This window comes from Erpetoichthys calabaricus, chromosome 11 (assembly GCF_900747795.2).
Source record: "Erpetoichthys calabaricus chromosome 11, fErpCal1.3, whole genome shotgun sequence".
Classification (NCBI taxonomy): Eukaryota; Metazoa; Chordata; class Cladistia; order Polypteriformes; family Polypteridae; genus Erpetoichthys; species Erpetoichthys calabaricus.
The window spans coordinates 73,211,467-73,227,060 of record NC_041404.2 but is presented as its reverse complement, the minus strand read 5'-3'; the positions used below and the strand labels follow the sequence as shown (position 1 = coordinate 73,227,060).

The 15,594-nt window shown below is 38.7% G+C and overlaps 1 protein-coding gene across 1 annotated transcript in view; it reads left to right on the top strand.

Moving 5' to 3' along the window:
• The window catches only part of phf8 (PHD finger protein 8), a 75,945-nt gene that overhangs the window by 15,839 nt on the left and 44,512 nt on the right, over window positions 1-15,594 (top strand). The window lies entirely within an intron of this gene.

Sequence of the window (15,594 nt, the reverse complement as noted above, 5' to 3'; positions counted from 1 at the left end):
AGTATAAAGATGGAAACAGCTTCTTACCTTGGTGATTGACTGTCCTCAGCTACTGAGCACTACTAATCTACAAAGTAGAGCAGTAGGTCTTCGTGTGAGCAGAGCTAGCCATCTGAAATAGCAGGGTGGCTTAACAATTGGGTGCCATATAGGAGCTGTATGTTTAAAGTTATTTGAATTCAGAAATATTAGACAAGATTTTTGCTTTATTTTTGGTTTTCTTATGTCAACATTTTAGGTTCTATTTTTATCAGACATGGGGTCTTCGCCCCCACCAGTGCTACGGGCCGTTTTGAGAAGGGGGGCTGAACGCACCCCAGGGAGACACAGCTGCCCCTCCAAAACTCCTCTTAAACGGTGATACAATGGCAAACAAATACAGTGTTGTTTAAACGTCCTGTTTGCTCGATCAGCTGCTGGTTGCTGCCTCTGCCGTGCTGCGTGATCTGCACTTCACTCGCCTATCCTTCCCCCAACCCAAACCCTCCCCCCCCCCCCCACCAGCCCGCTAGCGAGACGTGTCGCTGTGAAGTGGGGGGGCTGAACGCACTCCAAGGAGACACGGTACGAGAAGGGCCAGTAATAATAGTTCAGAACACCAAGCCAAGGCATTCAGCAAGGCAGTACCTCAACTTCATACTATTATGATTGCAATCTCCTTGACATTTGTCAGAAGTGTGTGGGTTAGGAACCACTATCTAATTTCTCAGCGTGGATAGGGTGTATAGCTCACATCCTTTGTTCAGAAAACTTCTTACAGTATAGAGAGCCCATCTGTAGCAAGTGTTCTCCAAGGTCTGTTTCTTGTCCATTGTGCTGTGTCCTTGGTGTGTGATAAGTCCACCTCTAGGGCTATGGGTGTTGCAGGTCTAATAGCGGGTCTTTTTTGCGGTATATGGGTAGCCGCTGCTTGAGGAGTGGACAAGAGCCACACACCCCTGCACGGAAGCCAGAACCCCAGGATTCTGAGCATGACCCAGCTTTTCCTGGTTCTTTGGACCAAACAATCGGGCGTTTGATGAAGGACATCTGCCCACAGGCCATCAATTTGCCCGTTTCTTGCAACTGTTCACCGGCCATATCCTGAAACAACAAAGAGATCACAGTAGCACAGCACAAACAGCCCATTTTTCCACAACTTATCAGACCCCTGGAGGTTTCTAAACCCAAACTCAAGAACATATTCGTTCTACTCACCAGTGCATCATAGCTACTCAAGAATCAATTATTTCTTTATAGATAATAATTTCTTACCTACAATTAAATCTTGTAAATATGACACAATTGTTATCTCCGACCATGCACCTCTAGTTTTGGAACTAAGGTTATTATGCCCCCCACACTCACCTCACAGATGGTGCCTTAACCCTTTTATATTAGCTGACGAGAACTGTACAGAATTTATATCCAAACAAATTAGCTTTTTCCTAGAGACAAACACACCCTCAGAGGTCTCTGCAGGAACACTCTGGGGAAACTCTAAAGGCATTCTTAAGAAGACCGATTATTTCATATCTTTCCCACAGAAATAAATTAGAAACCAAGAAAGTGTCAGAGCTAAGAAGCGAAATTACTAGAATAGATGAAGAACAAGCCAGGTGTCCAAGTGAGGCTCTTCATAGGAAAAGGCAGGCTCTGCATACAGAACGCAACATCTTGACAACTAAAGAAACTAAACAACTTATTTATAAATCAAGACATCATTACTATGAACACGGAGAGAAAGCTAATAAGCTTTTAGCTCAACAAATCCACAAGCAAGAAGTTCGCAATGCAATCCCAGTAATCACCAACACAAATGGAGATGAAATCATTGACCATAAAAATATAATGCACACATTTAGAGACTACTATAAAACCTTATATACTACTGAGTTTAAAGAAGACAACACACAATCTAATGCATTTCTGGATACATTACAGATACCACAAATAGATACTTTTAGTGCTGAGGAACTGCATAAACCTCTAACCCTATCAGAATTACAAGATGCTATAAAGTCACTTCAAGGCGGGAAATCAGCAGGCCCTGATGGCTACCCTATAGAATTTTATAAGAAATTCTCCACTCAACTAGCTCCCCTCTTATTGGCAACATTTACAGAAGCTAGAGACAATCAAATTCTACCTCAAACTTTTCGTCAAGCATTAATCACCATCTTTGCTAAACAAAATAAGGACTTGTTACAATGTACATCATACAGACCAATTTCACTTCTGAATAATGATGTTAAGATACTCTCAAAAATTATAGCTAGAAGGATTGAGAAAGTGCTGCCCTCGGTAATATCACAGGACCAAACTGGATTTATTAAAGGCCGACACTTACCTTCCAATCTTCGACGCCTGTTTAATGTAATATATTCACCAGCAAAGTCAAACACCCCAGAGATGATGATATCATTGGATGCAGGAAAAGCATTTGATATGATTGAATGGAACTACCTTTTCATTGCATTAGAGAAATTTGGGGTTGGCCCGAATATTTGTGCATGGATCAAACTACTGTATACCAGTCCAGAAGCTTCAGTTTGTATTAACAACATTTGTTCAGACTACTTTAAACTAGAACGTGGCACCAGACAAGGATGCCCCTTGTCACCACTGCTGTTTGCAATCGCCATTAAACCACTGGCGGTCCACTGTCAAAATTCTTATCAGATAAAGGGGATTATCCGAGAAGGACTGGAACAGAAAATTTCTCTATATGCAGATGATATGGTTTTATATATATCAGACCCAGAAAACACTGTGCCTGCAGTTTTAACAGCACTTTCAGATTTTCAAAAGATCTCTGGTCTCAGAATTAATTTGAATAAAAGTATGCTCTTTCCAGTGAATTCACAAGCATATAACATCAGATTGGACACGCTACCTTTTACCATAGCAGATCAGTTTAAATACCTAGGGGTAAATATCACAAGTAAACATAAAGCTCTTTATCAACAAAATTTCGCCGTCTGTATGGAAAAAATTAAGCAAGACTTGCATAGATGGTCAACCCTTCATGTCACTCTAGCCAGAAGAATTAACGTTGTTAAGATGAATATCCTACCTAAGCTTCTTTTTTTATTTCAAAACATCCCAATATATATTAATAAATCATTTTTTAAGTAATTAAATTCAACCATAACCTCATTTGTTTGGAACTCAAAACATTCACATATCCGAAGAGCGACCCTACAAAGACCTCAGGCAGAACGTGGCATGGCTCTACCTAATTTTCAGTTTTATTACTGGGCAGCAAACATACAAGGCATAAAAACCTGGACACAAATAGATGAACATACACAGGCCTAGTCCACAATAGCAGTAAAATTCTGCAGCACTTACTTATATTCCCTGCTCTGCGTTCCAATAAATGCAAGTTATCGCAAATATACTAATAACCCAATTGTGCTTCATTCACTCAGATCATGGAACCAATTTAGAAAGCAATTTAAGATGGAAAATCTTCTATCTGTGGCACCCTGCAAGAGAACCACCTCTTTCAACCCTCGCAAACATATCCAGTTTTTAATATCTGGAAATTAAATTGCTCAGAGATCTTTATATAGACAATATCTTTGCATCCTTTGAACAATTACATTCCAAATTTAACCTTCCAGTTACACACTTCTTTCACTATCTTCAAATTAGAAACTTTGTCAAATCGAACCTGCCCGATTTTCCTCATCTCGTACCCTCCATCATGCTGGAAAAAATACTGCTCAACTTTGAGGATTTAGACACCATTTCTGCAATATATAAAATTTTATTAGAGTCCCTTCCTTTCAAAGATCCAAGAGGACAATGGGAAAAAGATCTCTTAATATATCAGAAAAGGAGTGGAAGGTAGAGATGCAGAGAATTCACTCGAGCTCCATATGCGCAAAGCATAGAATTATTCAACTCAAAATTATATATTGAGCTCATCTGTCTCGCCTAAGACTGTCCAAAATGTTCCCAGGGCAAGATCCAACCTGCGAACGCTGCAACCAAGCTCCTGCCTCACTGGGTCACATGTTTTGGGCATGCACCAAATTAACATCATTTTGGACCAAAATTTTTAAGTGCCTTTCAGACAGCCTTGGTGTCACAATCCCTCCTAACCCATTAACAGCTGTGTTTGGTGTTCTTCCAGATGGATTTGAAGTGGAGAAGGACAAGCAAACTGTGATTGCATTCACTACACTTTTGGCACGCAGACTGATTTTGTTAAATTGGAAGAATCCTAACTCTCCACTAATAAGTCAGTGGGAAACTGATGTTTTATATTATTTGAAATTGGAAAAAATCTAATTCTCAGTTAGGGGATCTGTACAGAATTTTTTCAAAACCTGACAGGATCTAATCAATAATATTTTAGAATAACAAATTCTTTCCGCATTTTTTTTCCTTCTCCATTTATCTTTTTCTGCCCTATTAAACTCAATGATTTAGGCATGTTTACAAGCCTTAAGTTTTACTCCTTAGGCCATGCTCTCCTTCTCAGGGGTGGGGTTTGATTTGTTTTCAATCCTATTTTTTGTAAAAATTGATCTATATGTACCAAATGATTACAATAAAATTTAATAAAAAAATAGCCCATTTTTCTATCACATCTTAGAGTGCTGGTTCCATTTACTTCTTGTCTACTTTACTCAACACGTCTTCTTCTTTCCCATTTTCAGTGGTGGGGGATCACTTAACAAATCACTAGCTTACTCTTTGTAGCATCATCCCCTCATTCAGCTGTGGACCTCTTATGGGTCTGTAGTAGTCTCTTAACCCAGGTTAAATGAGGGCCACTGCTGACACTGAGGACAGACCTACCGCTGAGAGGGCCTCTGCATTACAGTGTGGGACTAGAAAAATCTGTATTGACAGGTTCCCCATCAGAAGCATCGCCTTCGTCACTTGCTTCTGATTGTTGAACAAACTGTAACTGGTCCTTGGTACTGTATTTTGCTCATAATCTGTTTCCATCTCTAACTGGGCCCCAGTCATACTTGCAGAAATCCCACCTTGTTTACATTCTGCCCTCGTTCTACTCTGTCTCTCTGGAACCCAAGTGTGACGATTGAGGTGGTACGATGTGGTGCATCCTTCTACCTGTACAGCTGTGGTTACAGCCCAAACAAACTTTGTAAGGGCCTTCTCTCCTAGGCTCGTTCCACCTTCTTTGAAATGCCCTGATGTACACTTGGTCCCCCAGCACTATGGTGTTTGATATCTCTGGTCCAGACTCTTTATTCTTTTCCTGCAAATAGATAGCTTTAAGTATAGCAGTTGTCTCATGTAAGATTTAAATTCCATCAGTAGCTGTTCCAGCGAGGGTCCTTTATATGGCCCGCTCCGCACAGGCTCTTACATTTCATGCGGAGTTGAATGCATGTTTCTGTTAGTCTGCATGTGATAACTCATTAATATAAGTAGTGAAGCATCCACCCAATTAACTTTAGTGTCTGCACATATTTTATTCAGCTTAGCTTTAAGCATTCAATTTATTCTCTCCGCCATTCCCTGTGACTGTGGAGATGCACACACCCCAGCCTCTGCTTTGCTCTTGACTGCTGCTATACCTGTTTTACCACATTTTGAAAGAATGCTGATCTGTTGGTATACCAAATCTGGCTATGATTTCTTGTGTAAGAAACATGATTATTGTCCCTGCCCCTTGATCTACTAAAGGTGCAGCCTCCATCCATCTACTGAATCGATCTGTCACCTTCAACATATACCTTTTGTTGATTACTTTTTTTATAATAACCACCTAGTCTTACCAAGTGTTAAAAGGTCTTTCTGGTACTGGAATTTGTCAAGTTGGGCTCACTATTCCCTTACGCACATTGTTTTGCAAACATACGTCACATTTTACCAATATATTATACACCATTGTCTGTAAATAAGGTGACCCATTTCCTTGCTTTTAATTTTTCTGAATATTCTTCCCTTGTGCAATGGTCAAAACCCTGCACTTCCAAAAGTGTTGTAGGAGCCACAATGGACCTGTCATGTGATCTCTGTAATCCTGCTGAGTCTTTAGTAGCACCTTTCTGGTGCCACATGGATTGTTCTTATGGGCTTGCTCATTCTTGCATTCATATTATTTTGGTAATAATAATGGTCTGAGCGTGGGCTCTGTTATGACTATAGTAGGTGCCAATACTGGGATGGAGCATTTGGAGGCCTGTTTGGCTGCCTCGTCCGCTGCATTATTACCTGTAATGATCACATTTCTTATGAGCTTGGCACTTGATTATGGGAAAGTGTGTTGGGTATGTCATGGCACTAATCAGATTCTGGATTTGCTGAAAGTGTTGTAAAGGTGAGCCATTGCTCTTTTTGAAACCTCTCTGCTTCCAAACTGCACCAAACAAATGACATATTCCAAGCGGATATGCAGAGTCTGCATAATTGTTTACTTTACCACCTTTTCGAAGCTTAAAGGCAGCTGTCAAGGCCTTAAGTTCCATCAACTGTGCTGAACATGGTTGTGGACAATATTCAGAGGTTATCTCAATAAAGCCCTCGCCTTGTTGTTCAACTACTGGAAAACCATCATGATTTCCTTGGTGATCCTTCTAACAAGAGCCATCTGCAAAATAAGACAGTTCAGCATTGAGTATTGGTGTGGATTCCAAGTCATGCCACAGTCTGGTAAATGCTAATGAGTCAGCTTAACAGTCATGTGGGTGCCCTTCATATTCTAATGGTACAGTTTCTGCTGGATTCACTTTGTTACATTGTTTTACAGTGACATCAGGATATGTAAACAATGACATTAAAGCCAGTATCCTAGCCTGGGTCAGCACAGATTTACCTTGCTCATTTAGTTTTGCAATTTTGAAATGTGTTTAAAGGGTAATAGGGTATCTCATGTTTATAGTAGCTGCTTTCTAAGGCCCTCATATCAAGGTGGATATCCATGTGCTTCATTATCCAGTTTGTTGCTATAGTATGCGATGGACTGTTTCCGTTTGCCACTATACATCTCCTGTATCAATACCGCTATTGTATAACCATTGCTTCTGTTAGCCACATACCACACAAATGGTCTTGTAGAATCTGGTGTCGCATGGGCAGGTGCTGTTTGTTTTTCCCATTTGAGTGTCTCATATGCTGCTATTGATTCAATTGGCACCCTTAATGACTGTTTCCCCACTCCTCTCATCATTGCCCTCAAAGGAGCTGTTTTGAGAGCATAGTCCTCTATCCATCTTTTTATCTAAGAAGAAGAAGAAGATCTAACTTTTAGGTCAAGACTTTCTTCTTATCCAAGTTTCTCCTCACATTCTCACTGACTCCACCTGCCAGCTCATCCTTTTCCTGCTTTTGCATTATTTTCTCCTCCTGGGTTTCTTTAAGTCTACTATAACATCCAATTCTATCTCAGTAACTGTAAGGGGAGCTGTCTTCCATGTCAACTTCTCCTGACACCTTTACCACTACTGATACAACCAGGAACTGTCCATCTGTGTATGGGGGTGGTTGTATCAACTCACCTTTCTATAGCACATTATATATTCGCTTCACATTCCTTAACAGCACTTTTTCTTCCTTTTAAACAACTTCAAAACCTCATTTTCTGTCTTCCTCTTTTCCTTCTTTTCCTCGCTTGTCTCATTCACTTTAGAATTTTTAATCAAGGTTTCCATTGCCCCACATACCAAGATATCAAGCAATTCTCCTTTTGGCAACTTAGTGCCCAGCCTCCTAGTCCATTTCTCCTACTTATCAGACATTTTTTATAAATCTTTTTTTGTGCAGCAGGTGTTAGCAGCACAGCAATTTTATTCATCTCTACTCTCTGTTCTTGGTCTGCCTACCTGTTAATCTAAAGGACTTTTTCTTGTTTGAAATATGCTCACCAATATTTTCTTATTGTCAGTTCAATCACAGCCAGCTGCTGTAAATCCTCTGTGCTTCTACTTTTCAACCAATACACTTGTTTCAGCAATACTGAGATCTCTGTTTCTGTTCTACTTAACTTCCCTTCTGTCAAGGCTGTTCTGCTCTACAATCAGTAATTGAGGCTCATCAGATGCTTCAATAAGAATTATCACAAAACATAATTATGTTAACCGTGTTGACTCTTTCGGTGCTTCACCTAAGTTTTTACTGTCTAAATTCTGCTTAAAATACCTTCCCAATTCATAAATAGTCACTCCGCTCTAACTTCTATTTTTCTTATTTCAGTTGCACGTCTCAGTACCAACTGTATGTTCATCTCTGTATTTGTCTCCTTTTTATCAAATCATTGTATTCTCTGTTCTTGTTTCTCTCTGATCTTCGGTACACTGATTGCAAGTAGCCAGCTGACACTCAAAACTCCCCTAACCACACTTTAATTACTGAAATTATGTTTATACGCTTTACTAGCATGAACGTGAATGCTCTCAAATGCTACCTTTCTCTTTTTGTATGTAGTAATTTTCTTTATTCTGTCTGTTCTGAACTCCCATTTTTCTGATAGTTCAAAATATGGCTGCAACTAAAGATTATTTTTGATTATTTTGTTGATTAATCGATTAGTTGGACTGTAAAGAAATTTAATTTGAAATTAAACACAAAATTCGTATAATGTAACTTTTTACCAAATAAACTAATTTGAATAAAATTTTCAGAAATATATTTTTTTTAATTAACTACTTGTAGATGTTTTAAACAAAAAATAGTTTTTTTTGTGCAACATTTATATAATACATTGGAAATAAATTAAACAGTAGCATTTCCGGCTCTGGTTGTTCAATACACACACACACAGACACACATACATACACTTAAAAACAACAGTTTTCAATAAATTAACTAAACTCGCAATTTGGCTTATGTGTTCAGAATCCCACTAAACACACATTTCAGAATTAAACATGTAATTTAAGTTATTAGGCTTTTATTCCTCAGTTTCTGTGAAACAAAACATTTACTGGCAAAGCACCATCATTTGTCCTTTTTTTATGTCTGGAAATCTTTTACTGCTGCAGATTCTTTGACACATTTGCTTGCAGTCAACACACTGTCAAAGCCTGCCGCATGCCATTTTCTGTTGGGAGTGTACTGTAAGATTTTCACATTTGAAGTTGCATTATCCTTCCACAAAATCTGTTTTACTGGCTACACTAGGCTTGCTGCAGCAGTACTTGCACATAATCGCGTCTTCCTCCAGACTTGTGTGAAAAAACTACTTGAAGTCTGATAGTATACTAGTCTGGAACTTTCGCTTTTCCATCCTGCTTCTATCTTTTGATTCATATTGAGCAATACGTTTTTCAGTTGTGATTGATGTGCTGTGAGATTCACCACCGCACTCTCACGGAATTTTCTCGTTTCCTTTGAATATGACACTGGGGAAAAAATAAAGCTTTCTGCTCAGTCAGGCACTTGGCGTTTCTTTGAAACAATTTTTGTAAACACAACACCTCTAATGTAACATGTGAATGGGAGCGTGTGATGCAGCACCATAATTTAGCAGAGTTAACATGTCAAAAATATATGGCTAATGACACACATTTTTTAGTCACCTATCATACAACTTTGTTGTATATGCTAATGTTTTATTTGCATTGTAGGGGGCTGGACTATGACTCAAATTATTCCTCACTTCAAACCGAAAGTGATGTCATTATGCCTAGCCTAACAAACATTGCATTCATGTATCTGCATCGCGTAACATTCAGCTAAAGAACCTGTAACGGTATGTTTCCTATTCAAATGTTTGTGCATCTGCATTTTGCTCTAGTGCCGTATGTGGTCAGACCTGCACATTTTTCAGATGACAACCCTTTTTTTCTGCACTCGGAGTAAAATGCTTTCAAACTCTGGAAGTCTTAGGTCGCACTGTCTTTTCTGCCACTTGCTTACCTAAGTCTGCCTTTCTCAAATGTGTTCACAGCTGAATGAAGCAGTGATGCAATTACGCGGCACAATGTACTCGGCCTAATGACAATTTACTAATCGATGAAAGCTATCGCTGCCAACATTTTTAATAATCGATTATTATTTCTGTGTTGTGACCTGTAAACACACTCCCTACCTTGATAGACTTCCTCAACACAAAGAGCGCAGTGTTTCACAGGATTTACACCAGTCTATTCAGCCCTCCACTGCAGCACTGTATATAGCACCATACAACACCATAACGAAATGGTATCCACAAGAATTTTTGCCAGCCTATTCAGCCCTTTGTTACAGTACTTGGCTGTTTACTTTTAGTCTTTTAATTATTGAGAGACCTATCGGGGGGGGCCCCAGTAGGGTGGGGCAAAGCCTACCTCGGCATTACTGGGAGCAAGACAGTAACCAGCTTTGCACCGGATGCCAGTCCATTGCAGGGGGTCATTTTTCACACAACCACTCTCACACAGGGGCCATGTTGGAATATCTAATACGCCTAACTAGTACAACTTTGGAGATCTGGGAGGAAAATCCACACAGACACTGAAAATGTACAAGCTCCATGTGGGCAAGATTATTTAAATTTCCAGAATCTAAAACAATGTTTATTTTAACTAAAAAAGTTCAAGAATTGTTTTGTTTTAGTTTTAGGTTATTTTTGTATTATCCTTTTTGTCTTTGAGACATTTCTAAATGCTTCTGCAATTTACATGGATGCATACTCTCATTGGAAAGTGAAGCTGTACATATCAAACACATAGGAATAGTGCGGTCTTGTGGTGACAGAATAAATCCTAAGCCAAGATACTCAACTGACTATTGTCGACATTTCTTTTTTGCAAAGGTAGCCATGGGGCATCTAAAAAAAAAAAAAAAAAAACTAAATTCTATACAGTGGCAAACTAATTTTATGTATATTTAAAACCACAAAATAATAGCACTTTTCAAAAATAAAACCACGTTAGAGGTATTTCATCGCAAATCATGCCAAGAATGTATATTGACCATCACTGATTTGACTGAAAAAAAAAATATGTGCGATCCCCATGTCTGAAATGAAATTACCCACATTCATTTTTTGAAATTCAAACCAGTGTCGTAGTAATTAAATAACAAAAATGGCCGCCTGTGGTGACTTTTTGCGACTGTTAAGAACAGAGAAATACAAATAACTTTTGAAATAGTCATTGTAGAATGTAATTTCTTTTTCTGTTTAAAAGGTAATTTCGTTCTTGTCTTTTGATACTCCATCTGTTGATTTATTGCTAGTCAGATTAAAAATATTACTTTTTTTATTTAATTACTTTGACACTGGTATGAATTTCGGAAAACAAATGCAGGTAATTTCATTTCAGACATGGGGCTCTCACATATTTCTTTCAGTCAATTCGGTGAGTGTTACTATATATATGCTTTTCACAATTTGAGATAAATCCCCCCATTAGAATATCTCAACAAAGATAATTGAAAGGCTATGTTCAGGGACCTTCTTTTTTTTTGGTTTTAATGAAATATGCAAATTTTAAAAGAAATTTTTGCATTCTTCTTTATTATTTTGCAAAATGAGTCTATTGTAAATTTTGAGTATGCAAATTGATTGGAAAATGTGCATCCCTAATTTCAAGATAAACTCTCAAATTGGAAATAAAAGTTAATAAGCAATTATTTTCAATAGCAATTGCAAAAGGAATGGCAAAAACAAGAGCTAAAATACATGTAATATTCATAGGAAGAAACAGCACTAATACTGCTGCAGCCACGTACCTTTCCAGTGACACGTGAGATACTAAAATCGCCCCAGGGTACCGCACAGGGCTTGGAGTGAGGAAGTTGGGAGGAGGAAGGAAAGGGAAGGGATGTTGCTGCCACAGAACGTACTTGACAAATCATCCACTGGGAAGCATGGTCACTTCTGTTTTCTTCACGTCTCTGTTTTCTTCATTTTCCACTTCTCACTGTGGCCCCCAAATCTCATGCCGTGGCCCCCTTTTTACATAATTTTCACCTGTGGCCCCCTTGGAAAATTGTTTGGCCCCAGGTTGAGAACCCCTGATTTAAACAGTATCACTTGTACTGGACTAGGTCAATATAAGCATGTTAGCTATTAATTCCTTGAGGGAATTAATTTTGCTTCTCTCTTACTATTTAAATGAATGGAAGAAACAATACTGAAACTTATTAAAACTCAACCTTTTGCCTCCCAAATTTCAATTTTTATTTCATATAAACATTTACCTAGATTTATATATTTTTCAGAATCAAAGTAGAAATTGATTTAGAATATAGGTAATGTTATGCCAAATGACTTCTAAACATGTTTTTTTCAATTGTTCATGCTTTTAATTTCAAGGTGACAGATAAGTGACTTGCTGTGAGTCGGCTAATTTGTCAGGTGTTGAAAAATTGTCAGCCTGTCAGCTAACTACATTTACCATATATTGCTTTGGATCCCTGTGTGTGTGTGTGTGTGTGTATATATATATATATATATATATATATATATATATATATATACATACATACAGCACCCTCCACAATTATTGGCACCCCTGGTTAAGATGTGTTCTTAAGCTTGTAATAAATTATTTTTTTTCCCAAAAAAATATAGGCTCACAACAGAATAAAAAGAAAAATCCAACCTTTAATTGAAGAGCATTTATTCATTTAGGAACAAAATCCCAACATTAAGAAATACATTTTTTACATTAAAATCATGTGTGCCACAATTATTGGCACCCCTAACAATTCCTATAAAATAAATGTAATTGAAGCATTTTTGTAATTTCTAGTTTAGTTTTTAAAGTTGATCAGATTAAATTGGAACTTTTAATTAGTAATTAATGACTCCCTGTGTCCCTGGGGTATAAATATGATGTGACAAAGAGTCCTATTGGTCTTAGCCACTCTTCAACATGTGAAAGACAAGAGAACATGCCGTTCAAGTAAGGCAGATGTGTGTCGACCTTCATAAGTCAGGTAATGGCCACAAGAAAATAGCTACTCGCCTAAACCTGCCTGTATCTACAGTCAGAGGAATAATAAAGAAGAGTAAAACAACGGGAACAGTGACAAACAAGGCTGGACGAGGACCCAAGTTTATATTAATAATAATAATAATAAATTTTATTTATATATTGCCTCCACGCACAGTGAGGAGGATGGTAAGAGAAGTAAAACATTCTCCAAAGCTCACTGTTCGAGAACTGCACCAAAGAGTGGTATCCAAGACAACCATAAGACGCTGTCTCCATGCCAACAAGCTGTTTGGGAGACATGCAAGGAAAAAGCCTTTTCTCACCTCCAATCACAAACTTAAACGTCTGGAGTTTGCTAAGCGGTACTGGGGCTTCAACTGGGACCGTGTGCTTTGGTCAGATGAGACTAAAATTGAGCTTTTTGGCAACAAACATTCTAGGTGGGTCTGGTGTGAATCCAAGAATGAGTATGCGAAAAAGCACCTCATGCCCACTGTAAAGTATGGTGGAGAATCTGTGATTTTGTGGGGCTGTTACTCTTCCAAAGGACCTGGGAACCTTGTTAAGGGTGCATGGCATCATGAACTCCTTGAAATACCAGGACATTTTAAATCAAAATCTGGTGGCCTCTGCCAGAAAGCTGAAGATGGGTTGTCATTGGGTCTTCCAGCAGGATAATGACCCTAAACATATGGCAAAATCTACACAAAAATGGCTCAGAAAACACAAAATCAAGCTCCTTCCATGGCCATCTCAGTCCCCAGACCTCTTCCCCATTGAAAACCTGTGAGGTGAGCTGAAGAGGAGAGTGCATAAGAAAGGACCCAGGACTCTGGACGATCTAGAAAGACTGTGCAAAGAGGAATGGTCAAAAATCCCTGTCTCTGTATTCTCCAACCTTGTGAAATGTTACAGAAGATTAAGTGCCGTCTTGTTGGCAAAAGGGGGTTGTACGAAATATTAACAGCATGGGTGCCAATAATTTTGGCACACATAATTTCATGTAAAAAATTTATTTCTTAATGTGGATTTTTTTTTCCCCACAATGAATTCACATACTTCAATTAAAGGCTGGATTTTTCTCTTTTTTGTGTTGTGAGCCTTTGTTTTTTGGGGAAAAAAATTATTAGAAGCCTAAGAACACATCTTAACCTTTGGTTCTGTACATTACCACAATGAATTTTAAATGAAACAACTCAGATGCAGTTGAAGTGCAGACTTTCAGCTTTAATTCAGTGGGGTGAACAAAACGATTGCATAAAAATGTGAGGCAACTAAAGCATTTTTTTTAACACAATCCCTTCATTTCAGGGGCTCAAAAGTAATTGGACAAATTAAATAACTGGAAATAAAATGTTCATTTCTAATACTTGGTTGAAAACCTTTTGCTGGCAATGACAGCCTGAAGTCTTGAACTCATAGACATCACCAGATGCTTGGTTTCCTCCTTTTTAATGCTCTGCCAGGCCTTTACTGCAGCGGCTTTCAGTTGCTGTTTGTTTGTGGGCCTTTCTGTCTGAAGTTTAGTCTTCAACAAGTGAAATGCATGCTCAATTGGGTTAAGATCAGGTGACTGACTTGGCCATTCAAGAATTTTCCAATTCTTTGTTTTAATAAACTCCTGGGTTGCTTTGGCTGTATGTTTTGGGTCATTGTCCATCTGTATCATGAAATGCCGCCCAATCAATTTGACTGCATTTAGCTGGATTTGAGCAGATAGTATGTCTCTGAACACCTCAGAATTAATTCGGCTGCTTCTGTCCTGTGTCACATCATCAATAAACTCTAGTGTCCCAGTGCCACTGTCAGCCATGCACGCCCAAGCCATCACACTGTCACCACTGTATTTTACAGATGATGTGGTATGCTTTGTATAATGAGCTGTTCCACGCCTTCTCCATACTTTTTTCTTGCCATCATTCTGGTAGAGGTTGATCTTGGTTTCATCTGTCCAAAGAATGTTTTTCCAGAACTGTGCTGGCTGTTTTAGATGTTCTTTAGCAAAGTCCAATCTAGCCTTTCTATTCTTGAGGCTTATGAGTGGCTTGCACCTTGCAGTGCACCCTCTGTATTTACTTTCATGCAGTCTTCTCTTTATGGTAGACTTGGATATCGATACGCCTACCCCCTGGAGAGTGTTGGTCACTTGGTTGGCTGTTGTGAAGGGGTTTCTCTTCACCATGGAAATGATTCTGCGATCATCCACCACTGTTGTCTTCCTTGGACGTCCAGGTCTTTTTGCGTTGCTGAGTTCACCAGTGCTTGCTTTCTTTCTCAGGATGTACCAAACTGTAGTTTTTGCCACTCGTAATATTGTCGCAATTTCTCGGATGGGTTTTTTCTGTTTTCGCAGCTTAAGGATGGCTTCTTTCACCTGCATGGAGAGCTCCTTTGAACACATGTTGTCTGTTCACAGCAAAATCTTCCACATGTAAGCACCACACCTCAAATCAACTCCAGGCCTTTTATCTGCTTAATTGATAATGACATAACAACGGAGTTGCCCACACCTGCCCATGAAATAACCTTTAAGTCAATTGTCCAATTACTTTTGAGCCCCTGAAATGAAGGGATTGTGTTCAAAAAATGCTTTAGTTGCCTCACATTTTTATGCAATCGTTTTGTTCACCCCACTGAATTAAAGCTGAAAGTCTGCACTTCAACTGCATCTGAGTTGTTTCATTTAAAATTCATTGTGGTAATGTACAGAACCAAAATTAGAAAAAAGTTGTCTCTGTCCAAATATTTATGGACCTAACTG